The sequence below is a fragment of the Anser anser genome (assembly GCF_964211835.1).
Source record: "Anser anser genome assembly, chromosome: 29".
Lineage (NCBI taxonomy): Eukaryota > Metazoa > Chordata > Aves > Anseriformes > Anatidae > Anser > Anser anser.
Window position 1 is genome coordinate 1107501 of NC_139750.1, and position 23060 is coordinate 1130560.

Below are 23060 nucleotides of genomic sequence, written 5' to 3' on the forward strand. Positions count from 1 at the left end.
TGCTGAAAGGCCATTCCATCCCAACTTTCAACACATGGAGCATTCACAACTTCTCTGGGAAACCTGTTCCAGTGCCACACTACTCTCATCCTAAGATCTTCCTTCCTTATATCTAATCTTTATCTACAGCCTTTCAGTTCAAAATCATGACCCCTTGTCCCATCACTATAGGCCCTGATAATAAATAAATAAATAAATGTTTGTCTTTCTCATAAGCTCCCTTGAAATACTGAAAGGAATCAATAAAGTCTCTCTGGAGCCTTCTCTTCTCCAGGTAGAACAACAGCAACATTCTCAGCCTTTCTTTGTAGGAGGGCTATTTCTTCTGTCATTGCCCTCTACTGTAGCCCCTCTGGCAGGTGTATGCCTTTCTTGCACTGTGGGGCCCAGAACTAGATGCAGTACTGCAGGGTGGGGTCTCACAAGAGCAGAGTAGAGGGGGAATCACCTCTCTGACGCTTCCTTACAAATAACCTGGTTTGCTCAATGCCATCTGGCTGCATCCTTCCTCAACAGAGAGGAGAGGAGAATTGAATACAGGGCGGCTGTAGCCCACCAGAGATCACAATTTAAGGACTGTCTGATTCTCAACTTTCAGCAAACACAAGCCATGAAGATCATTTCTCAATGAACACTCTGACTGATGAAGATATTTCTCGGAAGTTTGTGGGGAGACAAAATTTTTCTGAGGCCTCTAGCTCATCAGCTGAGATTTCTCCAGATGAGACAACCAGGTGGGATGCATGAAGTAGAAAGGAACTTCTCTCCATCCTCACCATGGACAATGGCTCAGGTGCAACATGGACAACCAAGTTTCCAAAGTACTGAGCTGATGCAGCCCACTGAGGGTTCCTTGGTAAAGAAATGATGTGGGTAGGTGGAGTCCAGCTGGAGGAGAGGTACCATGTGGATGAGTCTGTGGATAAGAGTCTGTGAAAAAAAGTAGATGGGTTAACCTAGATATTGATTTCTGTGATCATTTCTGATGCCTTTGGGTATCTGAAAACTCTGCATGGATCAGAAGAGCATGGCATAGGCCTTCAAGGTGACTGTCCCCCATTGCAATGGCTCCAGGAGGTAGAAAAGACATGGACTGGGACAGCTGCTGTGCACTACGTTGCAGGGTGGTGACATAAGAGTGCTCCTCTTCCCTGAATATCACCACCAGGATAGGGAGTTCATGTATCAGGCTTGGACATGGACCCTGTGCACCTACATTTCAGTGTGAGGCTCCCAAGATAGACTGGAATGCCTATCTCTTGTCCTTAGCAGCAGCAGCACAAACACTGGGTCTCCCTGTCCTGCCTTTCCAGCTAGGGCAGAGGCAGAAGAAATGCTTCTCCTGCAGTGGAAGTCCAACAGTGTTGGGAGGAGTCATGGACACTTGATGCCCTTGGCTACCAGAGGAGGCCTCTGTGCACCTCCCATGTTGGAAAGAGGAATCCTCTCTGGAAGGACATATGGATTTCTCTGCTCCCTTCAGCCTCCAGCAAGGCAAGACCTCTCTGTCTCAGAAGAGCTGAGGCTTTCTGAGTCCCAGCTCCAGCTGTGCTCCTCTGGCTGCATCTAAAGTCTTCTGTCCTTGCCTTACATCTTCTTGGACTGAGACCGGGATACCGACTGCCTTGCTCCAGACCTATCATCCCTGAAGGGTCAGGTTTTCCACCTCAGCCCTCCTTTCCCACTGCAAAGCTTTTAGCCACTATACTGGGTCTGTCTGGACCCAGTTCATTTGGAATTCATTTGGATGAACTTCATTGGCCAATAAGGCCAATGGGATCCTGAGGTGCATTAAAAGGAGTGTGGCCAGCAGGTCAAGGAAGGTGATCCTCCCCCTCTACTCAGCCCTGGTCAGGCCTCACCTGGAGTGCTGTATCCAGTTCTGGGCTCCCTGGTACAAAAAAGACTGGGATCTCCTGGAAAGAGTCCAGTGGAGGGCCACAAAGATGATACGGGGCCTGGAGCATCTCATCTATGAGGAAAGGCTGAGAGACCTGGGTTTGTTCAGCCTTGAGAAAATAAGACTGAGAGAGGATCTTATCAATGTTTATAAATATCTGAAGTGTGGGAGACAAAGGGATATGGCCAAACTCTTTTCAGTGGTTTTGTGGGCCAGGACGAGGCGCAATGGCCACAAAATGGAGCACAGGAAGTTCTGCACCAACACGCGAAAGAACTTCTTCACGGTAAGGGTGATAGAGTACTGGAACAGGCTGCCCAGGGAGGTTGTGGAGTTTCCTTCTCTGGAGATATTCAAGGCCCGTCTGGACGTCTACCTGTGCAATTTGTTCTAGGGAACCTGCTTCAGCAGGGGAGTAGGACCCAATCACCTCTCGAGGTCCTTTCCAACCCCTACAATTCTGTGATTCTGTGATTTACCCTGAACTAGCCAGTGCTATCCTGGACCTCATTCTCAGCAACAAGGAGAGGCTGGTGGGGCATGTGAAGCTCAAGGGCAGCCTCAGCTGCAGTGAACATGAAATGATGGCATTCAAGATGCTTAGGGCAGCAAGGAGGGAACACAGTAAGCTCACAACCCTGTGCATCAGGAGAGCAGATTTTATCCTCTTCAGGGATCTGCTTCATAGAGTACCATGGGACAAAGCCCTGGAGGGAAGAGGGGTCCAGGAAAGCTGCTTAATCTTCAAGGATCACCTCCTCCAAGCTCAGGAGTGATGCATCCCAGCAAAGAGGAAGTCAGGCAAAAAGGCCAGGAGGCCTGCATGGATTGTCAAGGAGATGTTGGTCAAACTCAAACGCAACAAGGAACCCTACAGAAGATGGAAGCAAGGACTACTAACGACTACCTGGGAGGAACAGAGACGTTGTCCCTGGGGAGACCTTACAGCAACCTTCCAGTAGCTACAGGGGTTTTACAGGACAGGTGGGGAGGGACTCTTTCTCAGGGAATGTAGTGATAGGACAAAGGGGAATGGCTTTAAACTAAAAGAGGGTAGATTTAGATTACATATTAGGAAGAAATTCTTTACTTTGAGATTAGTGAGGCACTGGCACAGGTTATCCAGAGAAATTGTGGGATGGTGTCCTATTCCTAAAAGCGTTCAAGGCCAGGTTTGAAGGAGCCTTGAGCAACCTGATTTAGTGGAAGGTGTCCCCAACGTAGCCAGGACAGCTGACACAAAGGGATCAAGTAGATGTTCCAGATCATCCAGCACCCCCTGCTGCCCACCACCCCACTACCAAAAGCACCTTCCAGCCTGCAGCAGAGGAGCCTGCTGGGGAAGAGATGGAGGGGTGTGGGGATCCATCAGCAGGATCAGGGAGCCAGTTTGAGTGCCATGTCTGTCCCAAGGGTAAAACCTTTATGCCCACTCAGCTCCTGCAGGAGAGTTTTCTGAGCCCGTGGGTGCTGGGCAGGCATCCTTGGGCTCCAAGGGTGCCAAAGGAAGCAGAAGGTGGGTGCTGCTACTGAGTGCATCATGGGGCTTCACAGAGAGCCACTTTTGCTGGAAACTGCCTGTGGCTGGCAGGATGGAAATGTCTCTGTCACCAGGAATAGTGTCCAGGAACCAGGGGCTCTGGCAGCCCCACAACCTGACCATGATCTTGCTGGCCCGAAGACGTGCCCCTTCCCCACCAATGTATCACTGAACTCTGCTCCCCTCCATCAGCCTCAGGGAGATGCCCGGAAACATGGGTAGGGAAGCACTGGATCTGAGACAAAGTCCCCAGAGGGTTTTAATATGAGGAAATACCAACACACAGCATAAAAACAGGGGAATATCAAGAGGGGAAATACCCATGTGTGTCTGCTGCCTGCTGGAAAAGGGGGACCGTTCCCTGGCGCTCACGGCTCTCCCAGTGGCACTGAGCTCTCCTCCCTCCCGGCTGCACCCAGCTGCTCGGCAGGGCTGGGCTCTGCTGGCCTGGGGCTCTGGGACCCTTGTGCATGGGGCTCTGGTGACACATCCTGGGTGTCCTCGTGGGGACATGCCAGGGACACCTCTTCAGCATCGTCATAGCCCATGCTTCCCGGGAAGGGGGACGAGGTGTCTCCCTCAGCTCCAGGGGCCCCAGTACTTCTCTGGGAGTGCAGGCTTCCCCCTGTAAGCATCAAGGCAGGCTGTTGTGGTTGGTCCTGAGGGGAGCCCTTTGGGGCTGTACATCACCTTCCTCCTCCTCGACAGCTCTGAGACATTCGGCCCATTCTCCCAGCCCCCAGGAAATCTCCCAGGACAGGTTCCCCGTGCCAGGAGATCAGCCTCTCGATACAACATGGACTTGCCTGGCGCTGGGGTTGGCACCAAGGAAGTGGCAGTGCTGCATTGCCCTCTCACCTGTGGCTGCATCCCTGGGCCCCTCTCCCTCCTCTGGAATCCCGGGCACATCCCAGTCCCCCTGCCCAGGGACAGGATCCTCCCCAGGGTCAGAAACCTCCCCGGCATCGTCATAGCCATCTGCTGGGTCACCTCCGGGCAGGACAGGGACATCTGAAAAGAGAGTAGGTGGTGGCAGTGAGAAGGGATGTCGTGCAGAGCAGAGGATGGGAGGGTATGCGGGGACACAGGGCTGACACGCTGCTGTTGTCAGGCCACAGCAGAGCCTTCATCCTTCCAGCTCTGATGATAGCACTCAGCAGCACTGCTGTCTGTCTGTCTGCAGGCAGGAGAGATGGAGCCCTTCCTCTCATTCCCCCTCCAATCCCTGGGTCTGGCCCCAGACCATCCTCCTCCTCACTGTGCCTGGGGTAGGGCTGCAGCTGGGTCAGGGACCCCTCTGAAAAGGAGCCTGCAGAGAGCTGCAGCGGGTGCTGTGGGGTGAGCCCTGCTGCCCTGATTGGTGGTCAGCACTGCTGGGGATGGGCACCGACAGAGCTGGGGCTGCATGGGGAGGAGATCCCCAGCTCCTCTGGGCCAAACCCTTCTCAGAGGGGCTCCCAGAGCTGCCCTGGGAAAGTCCCTTCGCTCAGCCCTTGGCTGTCCCCAGGATGCAGGGCCAGGCAGAGAGGGGCTGTCCCCTCTGGGATGGGCAGAGCTGGTGGGGAGGAAGCTCCTCGGTGGGGACCAGCACCTGGATGCTCTCCCACAGAAATGAAAGCCCCAGCATTTCAGGGACCATGAGCAGGAGCTGCAGGGCACAGGCCTGGTCTGGGGCAGGGAAAAAGGGCCCTGCAGATGTGCCCCTGCAGGGACCTGCACCCACCTGAGAGACTGAACCTCGGCTGCTTCTCCCACGCCAGGCTGTAAGCGATCTCCTCATACACAGCCTCAGAGAAGGGCTCCCCAGCTCTCGCGGAGCCTGGGGACAGAGGCAGGGCTGGTCTGGGGATGGGCAGAGAGGGACGGGACCCCACTGGGCTCCCCCAGCCCCATTCCCTGGGCCAGCACAGGGCTGTCCCCACAGCACAGCCCCACTGTGTTTTGTTGGTACTGCGGCCACAACCCTGGGGAGGGCAGCATCCCCATGGAGATGGTCTGGGGCAGCGTCAGCCTTGCACCATCCCTTTGGAGACAGCCCTTGTGCCGCTTTGTTCCCTGGGTCACGTCCCAGTGCAGACCCTGCACCAGCTCCTGCATTTCCCCTCCCCATGGAGCTGCTCCATCTCTGCCCCACGCATCAGTAGCACAGCCAGTGCCCTGTTGGGGGGTGGCTGACTCCACAGTCATGGACTCTGCTGCCCCACGCTCCTCCTGCCAGTGCTCCCAGAGCACTGCCAGCAGTGCACAGTCCCCGTCTCCCTCAGCCCACCTCTCCCATTTCTCTCCTTCACCCAGGACTCATCCGGGCTCTCTCCATCCCTTGCTGCTGGTGCCGTATGGTCTATCATTCAGTGGGGCAGCAGATGGGGCAGGGGGCAGCACACAGCTCTGTTTCTGTGCCCCAGGATACCAACACCCCAGCATACCCAGCCCTTCCAGGAGGTATTTCCCCCTCAGGACGACTGGGGAAGGACCCACCTCTGCGCTGAGCCCTGGCGCTTCGCACCTGCCCAGCCAGGAGGGCCAGGAGCAGGCAGAGGAGGGCCCCCAGGATGATGCAGATGATGACAGGCACCAAGAGTCTATCACTGTTGGTGGTCAGAGGGCCCCGGGGGGGATCTGCATGGGCAGGGACATGGCAGGGGCAGCATCAGGCAAGGGAGAGGCTGGGAGTGAGACATGCCACTCCTGACCACATGAGGCAGCAGGGGCTGGGGGGACAGGGCTGGGTGATGGAGCAGCTCCCACCCTGCTGGGTACATCACAGACTTCCCCCCAGCTCCCTCAATTTCCTGGGAGTCTCAGAGCCCAGCAGGGAGCCCCTTCCCCTGGCTGTGGGTCACAGCCTGGCCATGGGCAGACCCAGCCCCGGGGGAAGAACAACTTACCTGCTCTTGGGGGGGGTGTTGCTGTCCTGGGTGCAGCTGCAGGGCAGGAGAAGGAGAGCCAGGCTGAGAGGCTGGGGCTGCGGTACCAGCCAGCCTCCCTGGCAGACGGCCCCAACATGTGCCACCTGAATTGTCCCTTCTGCGGGGCTGGGCAGGGTGGCAGGGACAGGGCCCAGCACCACTGTTCTGGGCCGCTCACAGGACAGTGCAGGCAGCCCAGGGCATGTGCGGGGACATCCAGCCCCACAGAGACTGCTCCCCACCCACCACCAGCCTCCCACTCTGCAGGGACACCCTTGCTGGGCCATGCCAGGATCCAGCAGGGCAGACACCCAAGCGAGCTCCTTGCCAAGCCCCCAGCGATGTCTCCCAGCCCCACTGCTCACCTGAGCAATGCACAGCCGCATCTGCCTTATGCTGGCAGGCACCGCTGTCCCCTGGCTGGGCCCAGCAGTCCTGCAGAGACAGCTCCGTTCCCCCGCACTCCATCAGCCAGATGGGGCCCGTCCCCTCTCCAAAGGCAGCCTGGCCCAGGGCATAGACCGCGGGGCCACAGCCCAGCTGCCTGCATGCCACCTGGGCATCCCGCATGTCCCAGGTATTGTCACACAGCGTCCCCCAGGCGCCGCGCTGCCAGACCTCCACTCTTCCTGAGCAGCCGTCCTTGCCTCCCACGGTGCGGATCTTCTCCCTGTCTGGGGAGGCAGCAAACTCCCATTGCACTGGGACAGCTGGGACAGCCCTGCCAGGTGAGGGGGGCACATGCAGGGGCAGCTCCCTACCTGTGCACCTTGTGGAGTTGGGGCATGCAGCCACCTGCGGCCTTTCTGTCCATGTCCCAAAGAAAAGAGAAGTTGGGCTGAAGGGACTGCTTTGGGGGTCATGTAGGAGAGAGCAGGGATGACCTCTGCTCACACGTCCCCGTGCAGTTACCATTGCAGGTGATGTGGGCCTCGTCTCGGAGGTCATAACACGACTGCGGATGCCAGGGAGTAGAGGGACACTGCCAGAAGGAGCTGTTCCTCTTCCCACACTCCACATAATCCAGCCATGCGGTGCCAGACAGCTTGGCATAGCTTGAGGTTGTTTCCAGCTGCCCTCTGTCCCCACAGCCCAGCTCCTTGCACACCAGTGACACTGTCTCGGTAGTCATCGAGTTGGAGCAAACACTGCCCCACATCCCGTTGTAGAAAACCTGCAGGCGCCCGGAGCAGCCGTCGCTGTTCTCCAGCCTCAGGGCCATGAACTCTGGAAGGAGGAAAGGCCCCAGCGATGTCCTTGGACATCAGCCACTGATGGCCTTGGCCCTAACTGGCTCTGCCCTCACCCCAGCCTCCCAGGCCCCCGCTCCCAGCCCAGCTCCCAGCACAGACCTGAGCAGATGACTCCCACGTCCTCCTTGTGCCCGCAGTCGTGCTGCCCCCAGGCCTCAGCAGGGCAGTCCCAGAGAACAGCTTCGACCCCGGAGCAGTTGACACCGTCCAGCCAGATCTGCCCGGAGCCCTCCCCGAACCGAGCGGAGCCGGCTGCCTCCAGGGCCCCTCCGCAGCCCAGCTGGCGGCAAACGATGGCGGCATCGGCCAAGTCCCAGGCGTCGTCACAGACGGTGCCCCAGCACCCCTGGTAGTAGATCTCCACTCTCCCGGCACAGCGCCCGGCCCCGTCCGCCAGCCGGACCCGCCGGCTCCCTGCAGCGAGGAGAAGCCCCGGCCGTCAGGGGCTGGTTGCCCACCTGGCCCCACACCTGGGGGACATGCAGGACCACTCACCCCGGCACACGACCCCTACGTCCTCCATGATCCCTGCTGCCATTGTGCTCTCAGGCAGGGAGGTGTTGCAGAGGCTCAGGTCAGCCTCGTGCCCTGTGCACCGCACCCCGTGCAGCCCCACGGGGCCCAGCCCTCGCTCGGCCCTCACAGGGATGTAGGCTGCCTCTGCCTCTCCGCACTGCAGCTGCCGGCACACCACGCTGGCCTCCTGCATGTCCCACTGCTCATCCAGGACTCGGCCCCACGTCCCGTGCTAGAAGACCTCCACGCGCCTGTCCCACCGGCTCCCTCCACCCACCAGCCGCAGGGACATGGGGCGAGCCGGGCCTGGTGAGAGCAGAAATTCAGCCAGGCGCTGCCATGGGGTCCCCAGCTCTGGGTGGCCGTGTCACACACGAGGGGCAAATGGACTTTGCAGCACTGCCCAGCACTCACCTGAGCAAATGACAGCAGCAGCGTTCTCGTGGGAGCACTGTGAGGCCCCCAGGGCAGTCACCGGGCACTGCCCCAGGTGGGCTTCAGTCCCGTCACAGTGGAACGAGTCTCTCCAGACGGGGCCGGTTCCTCTCCCAAAATGCCCTCCTACAGGAATGGACTCAGCAAAGCCACAGCCGAGGTGCCGACAGAGAACGTGGGCGTCCGAGAGGTCCCAGTGGGAGGCACAGAGGGTCCCCCACGTCCCCAGCACCTCGACCTCCACCCTGCCCGCACACGCTGTGCTGCCGTTCAGCAGCCTGAACCCTGTGTACTCTGGGGACAAAGGAGGGTGAGAGAGGCCACATTTGTGCTCTTGCTCCCACAGGAGCTGCAGGAGAGGCCAATGGGACAACGTGCCTTTCTCCTCGTGCAGCACTCTTTTAGGGCGGCAGACCACCACCTCCCCCCAACTGTCCCCCACCCAGCATAGCCCAGTGCCCACCCTGCCCCCACCACAGACCCCGTGGGCACCATCCCACCCTGAGTCCTTACGTGTGCAGGTGACATGGGTGCCATTGCCGTGGGTGCAGGGCTGGTCCCTGGCTGCTCCCGTGGGGCAGAAGGAGAGGACGGATTCATTCCCCACACACTGCAGCTCTCTGTCCCAGACAGGACCAGCCCCTTCTCCCACGTGAGCTGCCCCATGCACTGACAGGGCTGTGCCACACTGCAGCTCCCTGCAGACCACCTCGGCAGCTTTGGCACCAAACTGCGAGTCACAGACAGCTTTACACTGGTCCCTGTCATAGACCTCCACACTTCCTGAGCAGGGGCTGTTCCCTCTGACCAGCTGGACATATCCTGGATAAACCAAGGAGACCTGTGAGTTCCCAGAGCCCTCTGGCACTTCTGTGCCCACCTCCCACCTCATCCCTAAGGTGGCCACATGCAGAGCCTCACGACCAGCCCAGCAGCTCTCAGTGGGTGTCGATGGCACAAACAGCTCAGGGCCGCCCTTCTGCTTCTCAGAAACCAGCCCAGGACCCATGGGCTGCCCTCTCTCCCAAGCCCCCAGTCGCAGGCACCGCTCAGACAAACTGCTGCTGCCCGGAGCCCCTGGGCTGCCCGGCCCCAGACCCAGCACTGCAGCACCCGCAGCACGTGGGCCCAGGGACATGGGCCCAGGCACTGGGGGCTGCTGCAGCCTGCTCTGCCCCACCGGGCTCACGCCAGGCTGAGGAACCCCTTGGAGCTGCCAGAAAAGCCCCCTGTTCCCAGGGGCTGCTGGGGCTCTTGGGGAGCTGCTATTAGATGGGGCACATCTGGGGAGCAGGTAAAGGGGGTCCTCAGGCAGGGACAACGTGTGGTGCCAGGCATGCACGTCCCCAGCCACCAGCTGGGCAGAGGGCAGGAGAGCAGGCAGAGAGCAGCCCTGGGCTCACACGAGCTCCCGGTGCAGGGGCAGGCACCGAGGAGAGCCAGGAGGTGCTGGCACAGCCCCAGGATCACAGGGCAGGCAGGAGACACTGGGCAATGTGTTGGCACTGCCTGGAGGGGCCATGTCTCCAGGGGCTGGCTCTCATGGGGTGACCCTGGGACAGGAACAAGGTGCCACTTGCCACCCTGCTCCTCTGCTCAAGCCCAGTGCTCCTGCCCTCTGAGCAGCCCCCCTGCTTTGGCCGAGGTTCTCTTGTCTGCTGGGGGTACAACCCAAAGGTCCTGGGTCATTGCACGCCCTTCCCTGAGGCTGCTGGTGGCTGGGGCAGTTGCTCTAGATTCCCCTGGCATAGGGACCAGCCTGCCAGACAGGGCCTGGGCGAATGGGAGGAGAAAGATGGGAACCAGCCAGCACAATGGGGAAGGGTGGGAGCTTTCCTCTCCCAGCCCCGGGCACCTCCCCAGGGTTGGCTGCTCCAGCTTCAGGGCCAGGCTGGGTGCGCTCCCACTGGGCTTTCCCCAGGGACAAGGGACACCAGCAGTGACAGAGCCAGCTCAGAGTGCAACTTGACACACAGAGCCATGTTCCGGTGTCCACTTGTTGCTTCCTGAGGTCACAGCCAGGTCCCTTAGAAGTGTCCTGGTCCCAGAAGTAGAGAACAAGTTCAGTCCTTACCTGAACATGTCACTCCAGCGTCCAGCCTGTGATCGCAGTTTGTTTGACCCCATTCTGCGTATGTGCAGTCAGACAGGGCAGACTCGATGCCATGACATTCAACATCATCCATCCAAATGGGGCCAGATCCTGGCCCAAAGTATCCATACTGAGGAGCTTCAAGAGCAACCCCACAGCCCAGCTGCCTACAAACCACTGCAGCATCGGACATGTCCCAGTAGTAATGGCACACGGTCCCCCACTGGCCCTCGAGTTTCACCTCCACTCTCCCAGCACAGCGCCTGCCACCATCCACCAGCCTCACCTCTGCAGCCCCTTCAAACACCAACAGGGGAAGGGTCAGGAGAGCTTCGAGCCCCACAACTTGGGTCTGGGAGTGCCCCCTGCCCAGGGAGAGTCACTGTTCCCAGGGTGGGAGCCCTGTCCCCACGGGCTGTCACTGGGGCAGTGGGGGTCCCTCCTCTCCCCATGGGCTATGTTGGGCTGAGGGTACCCTGCTCCAGCCTTCCTGGGCTATTTGCTGCCCCACAGCCCTCAACACCTCCTCCCACCCCAGTGGCCCCCTGTCCCTGCCCATGCCCACCCCCACACAGCCCCCAGCCCTGCACAGGGCTCCCACTCCTCCCCATCCCAGTGTCCCCCAAACAGCCCCATGCCCTTGAGCAGCTTCCATTGTCCGTTGTCTGCCACAGGCATCTCCCAGACCCACTGTCCGAGCTGATCACAAGGATACCAACAACCCATGTCCCTTCCCCGTCCCTGCTGTCAGACCCAGGGCCCCTAAGAAGGACACTTCTCTACCACCTATGGGTGCAGACGCCCCAGTCCTCTTCTGTTAATGGGGCACAACCTGTCCTCCTGGAGTCAGGGTTTCCCCAGATCCCAGGGGCAGGGAAGAGCACACAGCCCCTCTGGGGCACACCAGGCAGTGGCTGTACCCTGGAGATAACTGAGGGCCACTCACTGTCTGGGCCTCCTCCAGATCCAGAGGCATGGTGCTGGGGAACAAGGGGTCCCAAAAGGGTACCCAAGGAAAAGATATCTAGAAATGAAGCAAGGCATGGGCTACCAAAAACATGGGAGCTGTGGAAATGGATTACTCTCTCCCACAAAGACAGGCACAGATTAAAGCACAGGGCTGAGGGACTGAGAACCTTCTACCCCTCATTTCACTGGTGCCTGGAAAGCAACCCCACTCCCAGGGGGATCCCAATGACCCCAGTGCTGCCCACTAACCCCAGGCTGTTGAAAAAAGCAGCTGACACTTACCTCTGCAAAGCTGCACCCAGAGGAGCAGCCACAGCACCCAAGGGGACAGGAGTCCCTCTGTCCCCATCCTGAGGCTCCTGCCCTCACAGCACGGCCCTGCTGCTGGAGCTCCTCGGACCCACAAGGCAATGGGGGTGATGAGGGAGCAATATATCTGTGCAGATGCTGTCCCAGCTGCAGGAGGAGCCAATCGAAGCAGCAGGCACCTTTTTAGACGTTATCGGCACTTATCTCCCCTCCGACGCAGCCCAGCTCTCCAATGAACTTCTCCAGCGCTCTTCATGACCATATATGAGGGACGGCTCCGCTGCGGGTCTCACGTCACTGCGGTGGGAGATCATCGTGGGGTAGGGCTGGGTGTGGGGGCAGATGGGTCTGACACCCCTTGCAGCCCGCTGTGGGGACCGGGAGCACGGAGCATCTCCTGAGCTGTAGCGTCCAAGAGCCCAAGGTGCGATTGTCCGGCCGTCCCTGCGCCATGGGATCCACGGGGCTGGGCCTGCAGCGGGGCTGTGTCAGGCTGGGAAGGGCCCAGCCCCTGCCCCTGCTACAGCCCCCGCTGTGCTGGCAGCAGCAGCTGGGAAAGGCCCTTGGGCAGGGCCCGAGCCCCATGCCGGGAGCGCTGGCTGGCCCGTCCCTCCCCAGGGAGCCTCCTGTGGGGTCCTGGCAGCAGCCAGAGCTGGTCCAGGGCCTGCCCTGGCAGCAGAGCTGCAGCCCAGAGCCTCAGGCGTCTCCCTGGCTCTCAGCGTGTCACCCAGGGGCCGTTATTCCCCGCGGCGGGTCGGGAGCTGGAGCCTGCCTGCCACTGCAGGTGCACAAACCGCAGCCCACGTGACATGGCGCCCGGGCAGGAAGGCGGTGGTTTCCTCCTGGCCCCGTGCCCAGGCCTGGCCCTGCGCTGCCTCCCAGCCTCCTCACAGCACCAAGCCTGGCAGAGTCCAGTAAGTCTTTGTGCAATGCTCTCAGACGTCGTTTATTTTACATATACATATATATATATAACATTTTTAAATATATATACAGTTTATAAATATATATATAAATATTATATATTATCATCTTATATATTATTACATTATATATTATTATATTATAATATATTATATTACATTACAGTACAGTACAGTACATTATATTACATTATATTATTATTGTATATTATAGATTTTATCTTTATAATATATATTTAAATGACATTTTGTATATACTATATTATATATAGTATATTATTTTACATTATATATTAGATTAGATTATATATATTATTTTCTATTATATGTATCGTTTTATATTATATGTATTATTATATATTGCCTATTATATTCTATGTATTATATTATTATATGATATTATGTTATATTTTTATATATTATAGTTTATATTATATTTTATTATTTATATTTATATTACATACACAATATATTTATATATTATATTATATTATATTATGTTATGTTATGTTATGTTATATATAAATTTTATTTTTTTACAAATAAATATATTTTATATTTTTAATATTTTTAATATTTTTAATATTTTTAATATATGTTTATACTCATTATAGTTTTTTAGATACAAATAGTTTATTTTTTAGTCTGGAGGCTGGAGTTGGACTCACTGATCTTCAGTTCTTTCCAACTCATGATATTTCATGTCTGTCCAACCCAGCTCCAGGTGATGCCATAGCATCCTCACCTGCCATGGGCCTGCTCCTGGCCTGTGTTCAGACAGCAATGACCTCAAAAACACCTACACAAGTTCTTGGCCTGTTCCAGGCCTGCCAGCTCCTCAGGCGCCAGTGACCTCACAGGTACCTGGACAATCCATGGGCCTTGCCCTGACCTATCACCAATGACCTCCCCACAGACTCATGCAAGCCATGTGGTCACTAGGGTTCTTACAACCCAAACCATTCTATGATTCTGTGATTCTCTGATATCTGTGCAGCTGATGCATACTCGCCATGGAGGTAGTCAGGCTCCAGTGACCTCCCAAGAACTTATACAGCTATGCACCTGCTCCTGGCCTATCAGCTACTCAGCCAAGAGTGGCATCACAAGTCCATTCCCCAGGCATGGGTCTCCTTCCTGCCTGTCATCTTCTCAGGCACCAGTGACCTCACAAGCTCCTACGAGAGCTGTGGGCCTGCTGCTGGTCTGTCAGCTCCACAGGCACCACTGACCTGAGCACCACATAGACACCTATTTGCTTTCTGCTCACCTATGAACAAGTGTGATGCACCAGTAGACAGGTGCCTGGGATTTCTGTTGGATGGCAGGAGTAATAAAGTATGGGGTGCCATCACTGACGTGACATCATAAGCTCCCCCAGACCCACACAAGCCATGTGCTTATTCCTGGCCTACAAGCTTCTCAGGCACCAGGGTCCTCACAGTGTCTAGCACAGGCCATGTTTGCTCTCGGCCTGTCAGCTACTCAGGCACCACTGGCCGTCAGAGGAACATTCACCTGCCATGGGCCTGCTTCTGGCCTATCAGATACTCGGCTGACAGTGACCTCATAAGCACAGATGATCTATTGGAAGATGTCGGTGTCCCTGCCCATGACAGGGGGTGGGTGTTCATGTTCAGCTGGCTGTTGACCAACATCCCCAGGTGCTTTTCTGCTGGGCAGCTTTCCAGCCACTCTTCCCCAAGCCTATGCTGCAGCATGGGGTTGTTATGATCCAAGTGCAGGAGCTGGCACTTAATCATTGTTGAATGTCATGTGATTGGACTCAGTCCATCAATCCAGCCTTTCCAGATCCCTCTGCAAACCTTTCCTACCCTCAAGAAGATCAACTGTCCCAACTAACTTGTTATCATCTGCAAATGTACTGAGGGTGCACTTATTCCTCATTCAGATCATCCATCAAAATAGTAAACAAAACTGGACCCAGTACTGGGTCCTGGGGAGTGCCACTGGTGACTGTCCACCAACTGGACTGATCTCTCTTCACTCAGGCTCTTTGAGCATGGCCATCCAGACAGTTCTTCAAGCAGCAACCTGTACACTTGTCCAAGCCATGAGAGGCCAGATGGGTTGTCATTCTGCAGGGCTGCTGCTGCTGAGTCCACATGGAGAAGATGTAGCTCCTTCTTCAATGCTTTTTCTAATGCCCTGTGCTCAGTCCTTTCAAACCAACTAAGCATGAATCTGGTGCTTGTGATGAGCTGGTGCTCAGCTCCTGTTCCAGTTACTTGCTAGCATGTATCATCGTCGTTAAGTTTGTACAGCATGGGCATTCTTGCATTCCCTTTTGTCTCTGTTTGCTTGAGTCTGCATTGTCAATGGTAGTTCAGGAAGACTAGAGGGAGTGGCTGCTAGGGAAGCACAAGTTTGCATCTGTCATGGTGGGACTTTGGTCAGCATTCACAGTGCAGTGACTCAAGCTGTGACACAGTCAGGAGTTCTATCCTTTGAGGGAATCGCAAAGGCAATTCCTTCTTGAAGGGCGATTCCATCCTGAGTCCTGTCCTTGCCTGTGCAGCACCTGTCAAAGGGTCGATATAAGTTTCTCCTCAGAAGAAAGGCCCCACCATGAGGGGCTGCCTAGAGCTGGGCTCCTCTCCACAGTTCTGATGCAGTCTTCTCCTGCAGGGACTCTCCCTGGACTGCAGCCTCCTTCAGGCCACATCCACCTGCTCCCACATGGGATCTTCCATCAGCTGCAGTGTGGAGATCTGCTCCAACATGGTGCACCACAGGCTGCAGGGGAACTTCTTCTCCAGCACCTGGAACACCACCTCACCCTCTTTCTTCACTGACCTTGGTGTCTGCAGGGTTGTTTTCTCTCACATTTTCTCAATCTTCTCTCCCAGCTATTCCTGCATGTCATTTTTACCCCTTTCTTTAAAATGCTCTCACAGATGTACAAACAGCATCATTCATTGGCTGAGTTTGGCCAGCAGCATGTCCCTTTTGGAGCCAGCTGGAAGTGGCTCTTCTCTAACAAGGGGCAGCTTCTGGACTCTCCTCACAGACACCAGCCCTGCAGCCCCCCTGCTACAAAACCCTTTCCATGTAAGCCCAATACAACCTCCCACCTGCAAAGTAAAAACAGAGCCCAGACAAGCAGCAGCAGACCCATGCAGGCAATGACAAGGCACTGCTGCTGCTTTGGGGCTGCTAGCAGATGAAAACCCTGGGAGAACTGCTCAGAGCTTTTTTTTGGCTCTGCCCTCCATGGATGAGATAAAACAAAGAGGGTTTTGGCAGGGGGTGAGCTATTCCACACTTGTGCTTAGGTGGGAGGTTAGAAACCAGCCCAGGTGTTTGCACCAAACCCAACACACACACACACACCCCAGAGCAACAGGGACTGCACTACCATGGGCCACCTCTGCACACCCATGCATTTCCCTACAGGACAAGATGGGTGACACACACCCTGGCCATTCCAGGACCAAGGGGCCACCACAGAGATACTGTAGCTTGTCTCAGGGCATGTGCTAACCCTGGTCTGGGCTGGAAAGCTCCCCAAAGTGCTCAGTGCAGTATTTCCTGCCTGTGAAGTTCAAGTAATAGTCAAACAAGCTGTGTGGAGTGCCCTGACAACCATCTGCACAGCCATGGGCCTCCTGCTGCCTCCTGATATCGTGAGGCACAGCTGACTTCAGCAAAGCATCCCCACCCATCACCTCCTTGAGTCTTGTGACCTGACCAGATCCATGTCACCTCACCTGCCTCCTCCAAGACTAAGTGATTGCTGCAGGACCTCTCAAGCCCTGCCCAGCTTCATGAGGCCAGACTGCTTCAGTTAGGTGACTAGACCATAGGAATGCAGGATTTGGGGATTAGGTGATCAGGTTAGGGTTTAGGGATTAGATGTTGCCTTCCAGGGTTAGTGGTTGGGCAGAGTATTAGAAGGAGGCCTGTGTTTTCTGCTTTTCGGGTTCTAGTCTGCATCTAGTGTAGAGAGTATGTTATTTGTTGGAATTTTCTTCAGGGCTCTGTTGAGGAATCATGTTAAGGCTGGAATTCAATGCTAGGGACGAAAGGCTGAGGAATAGGCTGAGAAATGAGCTATGGTAAGGCCTTGTGGGTTTGGGACTTGGCTAACCCGTGCCAGGTGAGGTTTGAGGTTAGGGATAAGAGTAGTGGATTCCTTGCAGAGAGAGGGATAGCATTTAGATGTACGGGTAGGGCTTATGGCTACTGCTTAGAAATATTGCCAGGGCTTCACGTGAATGTTTTCTTAGTAGGTGTTGCAGCAGCACCAGGCTAACCTGAACCCCTCTCACCTCTTCCAGATCTTTCCTTTCAGTTAGCCAAGCCAATCTTCTCTCCCATAGATTTCCCACCATTGTTCTCCCAGCATTCCAATGGCCTCCCCAGATGTGGCACCCTGTTGGGGGCAGCTTTCTGTTGGCCTTTATGACCTCAGATGCTCTGCCTCCCTGCTGTTGGCCAGCCAGGGGCTGGGACAGAAGTGACCTCACAGCCAGGGATCACTAGCTGGGATCAGACACTCTGCCTGACCAGGACAAGTTCCTGGCTTCCAGTCTCCCCAGTTGAAGGCACTTGGACATATGAGCCCCCATGGGTGCAGCCCCACTCCAGCTGCTGGCACACACCACCCCAATCTCACACACACTCACACACTTAAGTCCACTGAGTCCACACACTCCCACCTCTACTGTCGCTGACTACGTGGGCACTCTGATGCCCTGGTTCTTGTCCAGCTGCTGCACTTGCCCCCTTGTACAACCATCAGGTGACCTACAGCCCTAGGCAGCAATCCCCTTAGTCCAAATGGTGATGTGGAGAGCTGCTGCCAGTGACGCATCTTGGGTTTCAGCCTAGATACTGGGCTGACAGCCCTCCTAGGGCAGCCCTGGAAGGAGCTGGGACAAGATCTTGGTTCCACAGGAGCCTGTGACTTGGGTTCCCACTTGCCAATGTGCTTTGTGCTCTTCTGGGCTCCTGGAGATGGGCTCTTGTTGAGCTCAGGGCTCTCCTGTGCTGGGCCTGGAAGCAGCCAGGGCAGGGCATGAAACTGAATTACTTGTCCTGCAATCACTTCCTTGGGCCTTCATTTTGTGTGCAGATGCACTTCTTATCACACAGCCTAACACAATCCAACAAGAACATAAACCTCTGGAGGCATCTGCGTGTGGAGGTCACATACATATGGAGGTGGTATTACATGAGATATGAGAGCAGAGAATTCAAATTGCTCTTCAGAAATGCTTCATAATTAGGGGAAAATCTGTGCTGTTGCATGAGTAACATGTCTGGGGTTTGACTTCAAGGTAGGCTTTGAGGCTGGGGATTAGAGCAGTGGATGCCTTTGAGGGTGAGAGAGAGCATTTAGGGCAGCACTAGATTTTCGGGTTACTAGTTAGAACTATTACCAGGACTTAACATGAAGATTTTCCCAGTGAGTGTTGCATAAACATCAGACTTACCTGAACCCCTGTTACCTCTTCAAAATCTTTCCTTTCTCTTAGCCAAGCCCCTCTTCTCTCTCCCAAATCTCCCACCTTTATTCACCCAGCTTTCCCCTGGCCTCCCCTAATGTGTCACCCTCTTGGGGGCAGCTTTCTGATGGCCTTTATGACCTCAGAGGCTCTGCCTCCCTGCTGTTGGCCAGCCAGGGGCTGGGACAGAAGTGACCTCACAGCCAGCATCCACAGTGCTACAAGGAGCTGTTGTGCTCAGGAGGCCTCTTCCCAGTGCCCCCAGGAGCAGTGGGTGCAGGGGATGCCCTGCACAATCCCTCAGGTACTCTGCCTGCCAAGCATCTCATGCTTCAGAAGGCCTCTGACACAACCAGACTCATCAACATCAGACTCATCAGACCCCAAAGCATCAAATGGAGAAGTGGAGGTCAGTGGCAGTGCCCCGGCTGCTGCCATCTGCAAATTACCTCACCTCCTCACCTTCCCCTTGTGGAAGGGACCCACAAGGATCACCACGTCCTACTCATTTCCAATGGCAGGAGATGTTTTGGTGTGATTTACTAGATCCAGTCTATGAAATTTCACCACAGGTGTAACAAATAACTCACCAGACTGCTTTCCCTATGCCTGCTGTGTTCCTTGGAGTTGCAGAGCTCTCCTTTGCCTGTTCCATCCCAGATCTTGCACTTATCTCTGGGTGGCTTCACCTTCGACACACTCATGCTCTGTGGGCTCCGTGCCCTGCTGACTCCTTGAAACGCAGTGTCCTTGATGATCCCCTGGGCTCTCCTGGCAGCTTCCACTTCCCTCTAGAAAGATGCCTGCCTGCCTTCACACCTACTGCATGCTGTGGACACAGGCTGGTGAAGTCACCATATCCATGGGTGCAGGGCACCAGCAGGCAACACCAGAATCAGCCCTCCCTGCTTAAAAGCTGATCCTGGGTGATCAGCTGATCTCATCCCCATGAGCCCACAGAGAAACAAACAAAGCCAGGAGCCTCCTTTTAGTCGACTCCTTTGCAATATCCCTGAGAGCAGCTTCAGGAGAAGAGCTGAGCCTTCAGGCACTGCCCCGAGCAGATCCCCTTTTATGCTGGAGATGCTGGTACAGAGCCAGCTGTGCTAGAGAAGTGCCCCTGGCCTGTCCCTGCCTGTGGACACAGGACTGCCCCACAGCAGCACGGAGTGCAAGCGGTAAGAGCAATCAGTCCTCACAGCAACACAAGGGCTCCAAAGGAGAGCATGGGTGGTAAAGTAAAGCAGATCAGGACAGACCAAGCCCTGGGACTCCCTGGCAGTGCTGCTGTGCCAGGACTCTTCTCTCCTTCAACCTCTGCACACAGCCAAGTGCCCCTGCAATTCCACCACAGGTCTCCAAGGAAGGATCTCAGGCAAGCAAGTCACTGCATGGTCCTTCCCTTTATTTAAATACACAGAAAGCCTGGCCCATGATATATACAAAGACCTGGAGTCAAAGAAAACAGGTACATAAAAAGAAGGAAGGGGATGAACAATTACATTTCTCTGTGGAAAACACTAAGGGAAGTAAAGCAAAGTAAAATGAAACAAATAAATAAATTAATAAGGAAAAAAAAGAAAAACAAACAAACAAACATTTCTAGGTCTCTGCTGAGTAACATTAAGAATGCATTCAGTTTATTGCTTCTGAAAAACCTCCAGTCATCAGTTTCCAAACTGCATCCTTCAGCTCCTGGTTCCTCATGCTGTAGATGAGGGCTTCACTGTGGGAGGCACCACCGAGTACAGAAGTGCCAGCGAAAGATTCAGGGATGAGGAAGAGATGGAGGGGGGCTTCAGGTAGGTAAATGTGGCAGTACTAAGAAACAGGGAGAAACTAACAGCCAGCTGAGGGAGGCACGTGGAAAAGGCTTTGTTCCGTCCACGCACGGAGGAGATCCTCAGCACAGCCCTGAAGATCTGCACATAGGACACCACAAGTAAAACAAAACAACCAAAGGATAAAGAGACACTAACCACAAGAAGCCCGACCTCTCTGAGGTAGGCATCTGAGCAGGAGAGCTTAAGGATCTGTGGAACTTCACAGAAGAACTGGTCCAGGGCATTGCCTTGGCAGAGAGGGAGGGAAAATGTATTGGCAGTGTGCAGCACAGCATAGAGAAAAGTACTGCCCCAGGCAGCATCTGCCATGTAGACACAAGTTCTGCTGTTCATTATTGTCCCATAGTGCAGGGGTTTGCAGATGGCAATGTAGCGGTCATAAGCCATGATTATTAGAAGAAAAAACTCTGCTGAAAGGAAAAAGAAAAAGAAAAAAATCTGAGCAGCACATTCCAAGTAGGAGATGATTCTTGTGTCCCAGAGGGAATTGGCCATGGCTTTGGGAACAGTGGTGGTAATAGTGCTCAGGTCGAGGAGGGCAAGGTTGAGGAGGAAGAAGTACATGGGGGTGTGGAGGCGGTGGTCACAGGCTATGGCTGTGAGGATGAGGCCGTTGCCCAGGAGGGCAGCCAGGTAGATGCCCAGGAAGAGCCCGAAGTGCAGGAGCTGCAGCTCACGGGTTTCTGTGAATGGCAGGAGGAGGAACTCTGTGGGGAAGGTGCTGTTGGACATTTGCAGCCTCCGGGCATGGTTGCCTGTCCATGGAGGAAAAACACAAAGACAGTGAGGACAGGGTCTCTGAGCAGTATCCACTCCGTTTCTCATCTGGGCACCAGCAGGACCCTGCCCTGCCCCGCCCTGAGTGGGGGGCTCCTTCCACCCACAGCTTCTCCCTGCAGCACCCTGGGCAGCTCCCTGGGCAGGCTGAGTGCTGAGCCTGGCAGGCGGCAGAGGCCCTGCCCCGGCACACAGCCCCTGGGGCACAGCAGGGACCCTGCTCTGCACCACAGCCCTGGCCACCCCTGCCTGCACCCCGGCTGCACAGCCTGCAGCCAGCCCTGTGAGAAGGAACCCTCATCTGCTGTAACTCTGACAGCTTTGGCTGATAATCCCTGCTCTGGAACTTGTATTTGCCTCTTATTCAAAAAAAAATGAGAGTTCTCCTGAAAGCTCCCAAAGGCTGTGGGATTTGCCAGCAAATCTGGAGATGGCTCCAGGAACAACAGCTGTGCTGCCCTGCAGCCAGAGACTTACCCTGTTCAGGGCTGGGAAGATTTCTCCTGCAGTGAGCTCTCAGCAGCCCCCATCCACACTGCCTTTAACATCTCCCTCCCTTCTCTCAGCCGCCCTTGTCCCCTGCAGGCAGTGCCCCCAGCCCTGCTGCGCTGTGCAGAGGAGCTGCTCGTGGGCAGAGCTGTCTCTCTGCAGCACTGCCCGCTTGCCAGGAGCTCCCCTTGGGCCCAGGAGCCCAGCCCAGCTCAGCAGCACAGCTCCAGCTCAACACCTGTCTGTCTCTCCCCTCTCTCGTGTCCCTTGAGATGGCCCTGGTCCTCTAGGGGAACCAATTTTGAAACACACTGAATTAATCACTGATGTTCCTTCCCTCATCTGCTGAAGGAATCTCATTTCCAGCTCTGTCCTTCCTCATTTCAGAAAATGGATGAGGTCCAAGGATCACCTTTCCATGCCCTGTTTTTCGGCAGGACACTCATGCAAGGACAGGAAGGGATCTTCGTTCCTCCTGCTGAAGGAAGGGTTTCAACTGAGTCAACTAAGGCATCTCCTTCTTTGTTTGCTGTCCAGAGGCTAGAAGGGGGCTCAGCTCTCTCCCATGCCTCCCACAACCCACAGGAGTTGGGATTCCTCTTGCTTTGGCTCAGGTTGGCACAAACCAGGCTTCTGCATGTCAGCTGTTTGTGTCATCTCCCAAAAACTTGAATGGAGACAGAGGCCAGGAGAGAGCTGCTCAGATGCAGACACCTTTTGACACTGGAGGTGTAAGACTTGTTCAGAGACATTTCAGGTATCTGCACACTCTGTTGGATTAATTGTGGGAGTCAAGGAATATCTGGGGGCACCATTTTTAAGCGTAGGGAGATTTTATCTCAGAAACGGAAACGAGAGCAGATGCCTACATTTAGGACCACTAAATCTTTTTACTGGCCATTAGTATTTTCTAAGTGGCCCACACTGCTTGCACTGGAAAAAAAAAAAAAAAAAGTGGGGTTACGTACCATAAGGACAGCTCTCTTCCCCGTCAACTGTGTTTACAATATCTCCATTACTGCTTAATGGCAGTGGCCTCAAGGATATTTTCATATTGCCTAATCCAATTCAGGGCGGGTTCTGGATTTTGTTATGGCCAAATACAGGCCTGGAGTGCTACATCAGATGCCAGGACTCTCACACATGACTACCTGTGGCTGGTAGGGCCACATTGGTCCTGGGCAGGAAAACTATCCCCATCCAGAGTGAATGTACAGCAGAAACCCAACACAGGAATTTCAGGCAGAGTCAAAGACTTTGTGTAAATGAGTGAGTGCTGTCCCTACTGTTTGGCAAGATCTGTCCCTTCTCTACCCAGTAGGTGCAGGCAGCCCATGAAGAGGAAGCACATCACACTAGAGTCCCCATCTATGTGCCTACATTCTCAGCTGCTGTTTGTTCCCTCCCCCCAACTTTTACTCAACCCCTTGATGTCAAGGAACAAGCCAACGATTTTCACAGAGTGCCTGTCAGCAGCACCTGGGTGTTCCTGGAGATCAGTTTCACCTTTGCCAGAGTCCTTCAGGGGCTGCAGAGACAGAAACCTTGTTTCCTGCCAAGCCTGCCCAGGGCATCCCAGCTCTGATTCTCTCTGTCCTTGGGGACAGCAGGGTTTGCTCTCTCTGTTGTCATC

At 55.1% G+C, this 23060-nt stretch overlaps 1 pseudogene across 1 annotated transcript; it reads right to left on the minus strand.

Moving 5' to 3' along the window:
* Positions 1 to 2666: 2666 nt before the first annotated feature.
* On the minus strand, positions 2667 to 11963 carry LOC310887745 (antigen WC1.1-like; annotated as a pseudogene). The gene is made up of 11 exons: positions 11897 to 11963; positions 10628 to 10942; positions 8533 to 8847; positions 8098 to 8424; positions 7702 to 8016; positions 7262 to 7576; positions 6715 to 7023; positions 5919 to 6059; positions 5164 to 5259; positions 4299 to 4451; positions 2667 to 2719 (listed from the first exon to the last, which is right to left on the minus strand). The product of its transcript is annotated as an antigen WC1.1-like (transcript).
* Between the last annotated feature and the right edge of the window lie 11097 nt (positions 11964 to 23060).